An 8705-nucleotide genomic window follows, 5' to 3' on the forward strand; every position below is an offset into this window, starting at 1 on the left:
TACCAAAATAAAAACTTAGTTGGTCTTTAAGGTGCTACTGAAGGATTTTTTTTTTATTTTGTGTCGACTCAGACCAACACGGCTACCTACCTGTAACTATTTTTTAAAAGAAAGTCTTCTCCTCCCTTGGGAATCCTGGTGTCTTCTATGTCTATGAATGGAAGTAGGGGTATGGAAGAAGCAAAGATCACCAGTGTTGAAGCAATGATTCTTCAACATCAACTTCATTGATGTGCGGATGCCTGATGATCGTTTTCCAAAGCAACTACTCTATTCCGAACTTTAAAATGGAAAGTGTAATGCTGGTGGTCAACAAAAGAGGTTTAAAGACTGTCTCATGGGAAATCTTTTTTTAAAAATGTAGTATAAACACCAACGATTGGGAAACACTGGCCTGCAAGCGCTCCAGTTGGAGAACGGCCTTCACCAAAGGTGTCGGGCTTTGAAGACACTCGAACTCAGGACATAAGGTAGAAATGTGCTAAGAGAAAGGCATGCTTGCCAAATCCACACCGTCAACTCCTGCCTGGAAACCAATGTCCCCACTGTGGAAGGACGTGTGGATCCAGAATTGGCCAGTCACTTAGGGACTCACTGTTAAAACCGTGTTTATGGAAAACAATCTTACTCGGCTACGAGGGATCGCCAAAGGAGAAGAAAGAAGATGTCTATGAATGGAAGTGGGGGTCTGCAATGCATAATTACATATCCTCTAAGTATCCCTATTTTCCAGAAACAGTCCTAGATTTACAGAAGCCATCCCCGCTTCTGATTTGAACCCGAAATGTCTTGCTTTTCCTTTGTTGTTGTTTGTTGTTTAGTCGTTTAGTCGTGTCCGACTCTTCGTGACCCATTGGACCAGAGCACGCCAGGCACTCCTGTCTTGCACTGCCTCCCGCAGTTTGGTCAAACTCATGTTCGTAGCTTCGAGAACACTGTCCAACCATCTTGTCCTCTGTCGTCCCCTTCTCCTAGTGCCCTCAATCTTTCCCAACATCAGGGTCTTTTCCAAGGATTCTTCTCTTCTCATGAGGTGGCCAAAGTATTGGAGCCTCAGCTTCACGATCTGTCCTTCCAGGGAGCACTCAGGGCTGATTTCCTTAAGAATGGATAGGTTTGATCTTCTTGCAGTCCATGGGACTCTCAAGAGTCTCCTCCAGCACCATAATTCAAAAGCATCAATTCTTCGGCGATCAGCCTTCTTTATGGTCCAACTCTCACTTCCATACATCACTACTGGGAAAACCATAGCTTTAACTATACGGACCTTTGTCGGCAAGGTGATGTCTCTGCTTTTTAAGATGCTGTCTAGGTTTGTCATTGCTTTTCTCCCAAGAAGCAGGCGTCTTTTAATTTCGTGACTGCTGTCACCATCTGCAGTGATCAAGGAGCCCAAGAAAGTAAAATCTCTCCCTGCCTCCATTTCTTCCCCTTCTATTTGCCAGGAGGTGATGGGACCAGTGGCCATGATCTTGGTTTTTTTGATGTTGAGCTTCAGACCATATTTTGCGCTCTCCTCTTTCACCCTCATTAAAAGGTTCTTTAATTCCTCCTCGCTTTCTGCCATCAAGGTTGTGTCATCTGCATATCTGAGGTTGTTGATATTTCTTCCGGCAATCTTAATTCCGGCTTGGGATTCATCTAGTCCAGCCTTTCGCATGATGAATTCTGCATATAAGTCAAATAAGCAGGGAGACAATATACAACCTTGTCGTACTCCTTTCCCAATTTTGAACCAATCAGTTGTTCCATATCCAGTTCTAACTGTAGCTTCTTGTCCCACATAGAGATTTCTCAGGAGACAGATGAGGTGATCAGGCACTCCCATTTCTTTAAGAACTTGCCATAGTTTGCTGTGGTCGACACAGTCAAAGGCTTTTGCATAGTCAATGAAGCAGAAGTAGACGTTTTTCTGGAACTCTCTAGCTTTCTCCATAATCCAGCGCATGTTTGCTATTTGGTCTCTGGTTCCTCTGCCCTTTCGAAATCCAGCTTGCACTTCTGGGAGTTCTCAGTCCACATACTGCCTAAGCCTGCCTTGTAGAATTTTAAGCATAACCTTGCTAGCGTGTGAAATGAGCGCAATTGTGCGGTAGTTGCAGCATTCTTTGGCACTGCCCTTCTTTGGAATTGGGATGTAGACTGATCTTCTCCAATCCTCTGGCCATTGCTGAGTTTTCCAAACTTGCTGGCATATTGGGTGTAGCACCTTAACAGCATCATCTTTTAAAATTTTAAACAGTTCAGCTGGAATATCATCACTTCCACTGGCCTTGTTATTAGCAATGCTTTCTAAGGCCCATTTGACTTCACTCTCCAAGATGTCTGGCTCAAGGTCAGCAACCACACTACCTGAGGTGTACGAGACCTCCATATGCTTTTCCTTAGGATGTCCCTATTTTCATTGGTGAAATGTTGGAGGAGAAAGAAATTCTCATTTCCCTCAACCAACTCCCAGGATTCCTTGGGGGAAGCCCTGGTAATTGAAAGGAAGATAGAAGTTTGCAGTGGAGACCTGCCCACTCTGTGGAACGTCTACCTCTCCCCTTCCCCAGCTCACCTGCTCCCCTTCCCCAGCTCACCTGCTGCCTTTGCAGCCATCTCTCCTCTCCGTGGCCATGAAGCAGTGTTATTTGCATGACTTAACATTTCCGCAGAGTCTGGCTGGGGAGCAGAGGCACAGCCCAGCACAGGCAAAATCCTGATGCAGAAGGAATTCAAGCGGACGGACGCTGCAGAACAGATGTGCCAAGGTAGCTATGGCAACCCACACCACGGTCATCTGTGCCCCCCCCACTTGCCAACCTCCAGCTTTTCAACGGCTGCCCTTGTCGTCACAAAAGCATCGCCACCGAGATGCTAATAAGGCCCGAGGAATAATTTCACTACCAGATCTCCATCTTGTCCTCTGAAAAAGCCTTGAATTGCTTTTCTCTTCGTTGCAGATGGTTCAGAAAGCAGCAGCTCTTGCAGTTGTGGCATGTGAGGTGGGGAAAGGCCGCTGTCTGGCTTTCTTGGCTGGAGCCAGGATAGGGCTGGGCAGGGGAAGGATTGGGTTGATGGCAAGCGCAGATGGACGCACTTGCACCCATCTCCACTGCCACCCGACATGGGATTTTTATTAGGCCCCTTATCGATGTGGTTAGTGCTTCACCACAAAACTCGTAAGAACAGTTTAGGAGGAACCTAGGTAAAGTTGTGGCACTCATCTCACTTTCAGACCAAGGGAGCTGGTGTTTGTCCACAGACAGTTTTCCGGGTCATGTGGCCAGCAGGACTAAACTGCTACTGGTGCAAGGAGGACCGTGACGAGTACCAGAGCGCATGGAAACGGCATTTACCTTCCTGCCGCAGCGGTACCTATTTATCTCCTTGCACTGGTGTGCTTTTGAACTGCTAGGTGGGCAGGAGCTGGGACAGAGCAAGAGGCTCAGTGGTTTAGACCACAGCGCCACCCCCGTCCCTAGGAGGAACCTAATGGCTAAATGCCAGAGTATAAAACAACTCTAGATAAGGTACCTGCCTGTTGTCTTTGTCCATGGAGTTTTCTTGGCAGGGATACTGGAGTGGCTTGCCAGTTCCTTCTCCAGGTGGATCACGTTTAGTCAAAACTCTCCACTATGACCTGTCCATCTTGGGTGGCCCTGCACGGCATAGCTCATAGCTTCTCTGAGTTATTCAAGCCCCTTCGCCACGACAAGGCATTGATCATGAGAAGAGAAGGCTCCCTGGAAAAGACCCTGATGTTGGGAAAGATTGAGGGCACAAGGATTGAGGACATCCTTACTCCTACAGATTGGGAAAGATTGAGGGCACTAGGAGAAGGGGACGACAGAGGACGAGATGGTTGGACAGTGTTCTCGAAGCTACGAACATGAGTTTGACCAAACTGCGGGAGGGAGTGGAAGACAGGAGTGCCTGGCGTGCTATGGTCCATGGGGTCACGAAGAGTCGGACACGACTAAACGACTAAACAACAACAACAAAGATAAGGTACAAGGAGGGTTCTAATACACACAGTAAAAAAATAGGTTGAGCAAGTGCTTTCAAGGACGTGGCTGAATGACAAGTGGTGCGGGTGCTGGGGAAGCAGAAGGCGACTGGGTAGAGAATAAACAGCTAATCTGATTTATATTTACTCTGCAGCATGTCCTAACGGAACTCACTTCACAGCTGGAGGCAGCCATGCTTCTGAATCTCAGTTGCTGGAAAACACAGGAGGGGAGACTTGGTCTTGTGCTCAGATCCTGCTTGCTGGCTTCCCATGGCCATCTGGTTATGAGAGCAGGGTGGTAGGCATTGGCCTGATCCAGCAAGCGGTTCTTATGATCTTATGCTGTGTTGCCAGAAGTACCCAAACAATGGGGACAAAACAGCATTAGGCCAAAGACAAAGCAAATGCGATGCCGAGAGCTACCCGTTTCTTTTCAAGCCCCTCCAAACTGAGCCAAAAGCTCGAATGAAACTTGCACTTTCCACCAGAAATATTTTTTTTTATTCGCTGTCTTTTTACCTGCCACATTCCTCTGCTGTTCTTGGAATGAGAGGAATGTTGTTGCTTCTACCCCAGGACATCACAAGTATTGAAATTAGTTATAAAAATAACCACCATTCCAGAACGTGGGCGGCGATGCTGAGATGTATTTGTAGTTCTGAGAGATGAATGAGCAGAGGAGGCAAATAGGAAAGGAGAAGATCCCCACCTAGTGGGAAAAGGAGACTCCTTCCTGCCTCCACTGAGCCGGCCAGCCAGCTTGCTGTTAAGAAAATGCATTTTGCAGCACCGGACATTTTGCAATTTCTCTTTGTAGAGCCCTGTTCTGTGCTGCAACTATTTGCATGGAATTGTTGCCCTCAAGCAGATTAAAGTTATTCAGAGCTTAGTATATTACTGGTAATACAAGAGCTTTGCACCTGGCCCAGGAACAGATGGGCAGCCAGAAAAGATGGTTTAACAGGAATGTCAAGTTCTGCCAACTGTTTGCTCCTGTCAGCAGTGTAAATGCCTCATTTTGCACCACCTGGAGCATCTGGGGCAACCCAAGACCAGGCCACATACCTTCCAACATTTCTCCAATGAAAATAGGGATGGTCTATTCCATCATCACCATCATCATCTACCCTGCTCATCTGACTGGGTTGCCCCAGCCACTCTAAAGGTTCTAAAGGTTGTATTTCCTAGGCTTGGGGGTCCCATAACAGATTTCCAATGAAAATAGGGACGTCCTACCATGAGATGGTTGGACAGTGTTCTCGAAGCTACTATCATGAGTCTGACCAAACTGCGGGAGGCAGTGGAAGACAGGAGTGCCTGGCGTGCTCTGGTCCATGGGGTCACGAAGAGTCGGACACGACTAAACGACTAAACAACAACCATACCCTCCAACATTTCTCTGATGAAAATAGGGACATCCATCGCCACTGGTCCCATCACCTCCTGGCAAATAGAAGGGGAAGAAATGGAAGCAGTGAGAGATTTTACTTTCTTGGGCTCCTTGATCACTGCAGATGGTGACAGCAGTCACGAAATTAAAAGACGCCTGCTTCTTGGGAGAAAAGTAATGACAAACTTAGACAGCATCTTAAAATGCAGACATATCACCTTGCCAACAAAGGTCCGTATAGTTAAAGCTATGGTTTTCCCAGTAGTGATGTATGGAAGTGAGAGCTGGGCCTTGGAAAATAGGGACACTTGGATGGTCTGAGATGAGCTTGACGTACAGCACACTTCAGTGATCCAGTTTTGAGGTCACCAAAGCACCAAAGCACAGTGGTGTAGGGTGTAGGGTGGGGGCAATGATCCCAGGTGCAGAATTCTGCGGGGGAACAACCCTGAACCCCAGGACAAGTTCTCTTGCCAAGGCTACGGGAATTCCTTCTCATCAGAAAGTTAAGGGACCTGGACCTTTCTTCTAACATCTGTGATTGGATTAAAAACTTTCTGAGAGACCGGGCACAAAGATAATGGGTTTAATTACAGGCAGAGACGAATCTGCGTATGGGGGGGGGGTTCAAAAGGTATCCACATGGTGCTCAGAGAACAATCTGCACCTAAACATTGGCAAGACAAAAGAAAAGGTGATGGCCTTTGGAAGGAAGAGAGGGGAGCTAACCCCGTTGTATATCGGGGGGGGGGGGCGCTGTGTGGAGAGAGTCTCTTCCTTTAAATACCTAGGAATTCATCTTAGTGAAGACCTCACTTGGAAGGCCAATACAGCCCAGGTGGTTAGGAAGGCCCAACAGAGACTTCATTTCCTTAGGGTCTTGCGAAAGAACAAGGTTGGACAGCAACTGATGAGTTCCTCCCGGTCCACGATAGAAAGTGTTCTCTCATACTACATTATGGTGTGTTATGCTGGTTTGACAGCCATGGACAGAGAGTCCCTACGGAGGGTCATGGACTGTCCCCTGAGTCCGCTAGATGTTATCTTGGGAGACCGTTGCCTAACATTCTCAGGGATGACTCACACCCTGGCCGGCACCTTTTTAATCTCCTGCCCTCGGGCAGGAGATCTAGAAGCATGATAAGCCGCACCAACAGGTTAAAGAACAGTTTCTACCAATGTGCCGTGAGGCTGCTGAATGGAAGACAGCAACATTGCAGCTGACATTCAGGGTTGGTGGTCATGCCACAGCACCCAGAGAGTAACAAGGACTGAGATATTGTGGGGTGGGGTGGGGGCTCGTTTAATCTCACTGTAAACAAGTGGTACAGTGACAATAAAGTATTTCTACCGGTCTTTCTATTTCTCCATGAGCTGCAGAGTTACAGGGTGGCAGGCTTTAGAAGAGGCTTGGGCTAAAATTATGCGAGTACTTGGAAGTTGTGAAAATGACGGAGTCAAGAAGAAATAAATCAACAAAGTTAAAAAAGAATGGGAATGTTTTAACAAGCTTTTGATGAAACAAGGCTCCAATATTAAGACTTGGTTGTGCTTTGAATAACACCGCAAATAGGGAAATATATTTCCTTCATTCCAAGATGAGGATAAATAATTAAACACAGGGTAAAAAACAGGAACACTTGAACTGAAACCGCAATGAGGCAGAAGAAAATAACATAATTCAATCCAAGGGATTCAATCCAAATCGAAGGTTATAATATACAATACCAATATAGGTTTGAACTATATTGTTGTTGTTTAGTCGTTTAGTCGTGTCCGACTCTTCGTGAGCCCATGAACCAGAGCACGCCAGGCACTCCTGTCTTCCACTGCCTCCCGCAGTTTGGTCAAACTCATGTTCGTAGCTTCGAGAACACTGTCCAACCATCTCATCCTCTGTCGTCCCCTTCTCCTTGTACCCTCAACCTTTCCCAACATCAGGGTCTTTTCCAAGGAGTCTTCTCTTCTCATGAGGTGGCCAAAGTATTGGAGCCTCAGCTTCACGATCTGTCCTTCCAGTGAGCACTCAGGGCTGATTTCCTTCAGAATGGATAGGTTTGATCTTCATGCAATCCATGGGACTCTCAAGCTCTCACTTCCATACATCACTACTGGGAAAACCATAGCTTTAACTATACGGACCTTTGTTGGCAAGGTGATGTCTCTGCTTTTTAAGATGCTGTCTAAGTTTGTCATTGCTTTTCTCCCAAGAAGCAGGCGTCTTTTAATTTCGTGACTGCTGTCACCATCTGCAGTGATCAAGGAGCCCAAGAAAGTAAAATCTCTCACTGCCTCCATTTCTTCCCCTTCTATTTGCCAGGAGGTGATGGGACCAGTGGCCATGATCTTAGTTTTTTTGATGTTGAGCTTCAGACCATATTTTGCGCTCTCCTCTTTCATCCTCATTAAAAGGTTCTTTAATTCCTCCTCACTTTCTGCCATCAAGGTTGTGTCATCAGCATACCTGAGGTTGTTGATATTTCTTCCGGCAATCTTAATTCCGGCTTGGGATTCATCCAGTCCAGCCTTTCGCATGATGAATTCTGCATATACGTTAAATAAGCAGGGAGACAATATACAACCTTGCCGTACTCCTTTCCCAATTTCGAACCAATCAGTTATCAGTTATTCCATATCCAGTTCTAACTGTAGCTTCTTGTCCCACATAGAGATTTCTCAGGAGACAGATGAGGTGATCAGGCACTCCCATTTCTTGAAGAACTTGCCATAGTTTGCTGTGGTTGACACAGTCAAAGGCTTTTGCATAGTCAATGAAGCAGAAGTAGACGTTTTTCTGGAACTCTCTAGCTTTCTCCATAATCCAGCGCATGTTTGCTATTTGGTCTCTGGTTCCTCTGCCCTTTCGAAATCCAGCTTGCACTTCTGGGAGTTCTCGGTCCACATACTGCCTAAGCCTGCCTTGTAGAATTTTAAGCATAACCTTGCTAGCGTGTGAAATGAGCGCAATTGTGCGGTAGTTGGAGCATTCTTTGGCACTGCCCTTCTTTGGGATTGGGATGTAGACTGATCTTCTCCAATCCTCTGGCCATTGCTGAGAATTATATTAAACAGTACTTATCAGTATTATTGTTTAAGTTGTCATTTTGATATAGTTATTTTTTCTTTTGTTCTTTCTTTTTTCTCTTTTCTGTTTTATGTACTGTATGTTTTTTCATTGGTTATGTATCTATGTTTTTGCTAATAATAATAAAAAATGTAAATATACATATGTAGAAGAGGCTTGGGCGAATTCACGGAAGAGGAGAGGGCTATGGATGGGTCCCAGACTTGCTAGCTCCGCCCCTCCGGGCGGGACCATCG

This window comes from Zootoca vivipara, chromosome 1, assembly GCF_965207765.1.
Source record: "Zootoca vivipara chromosome 1, rZooViv2.hap1.1, whole genome shotgun sequence".
Taxonomy (NCBI): domain Eukaryota; kingdom Metazoa; phylum Chordata; class Lepidosauria; order Squamata; family Lacertidae; genus Zootoca; species Zootoca vivipara.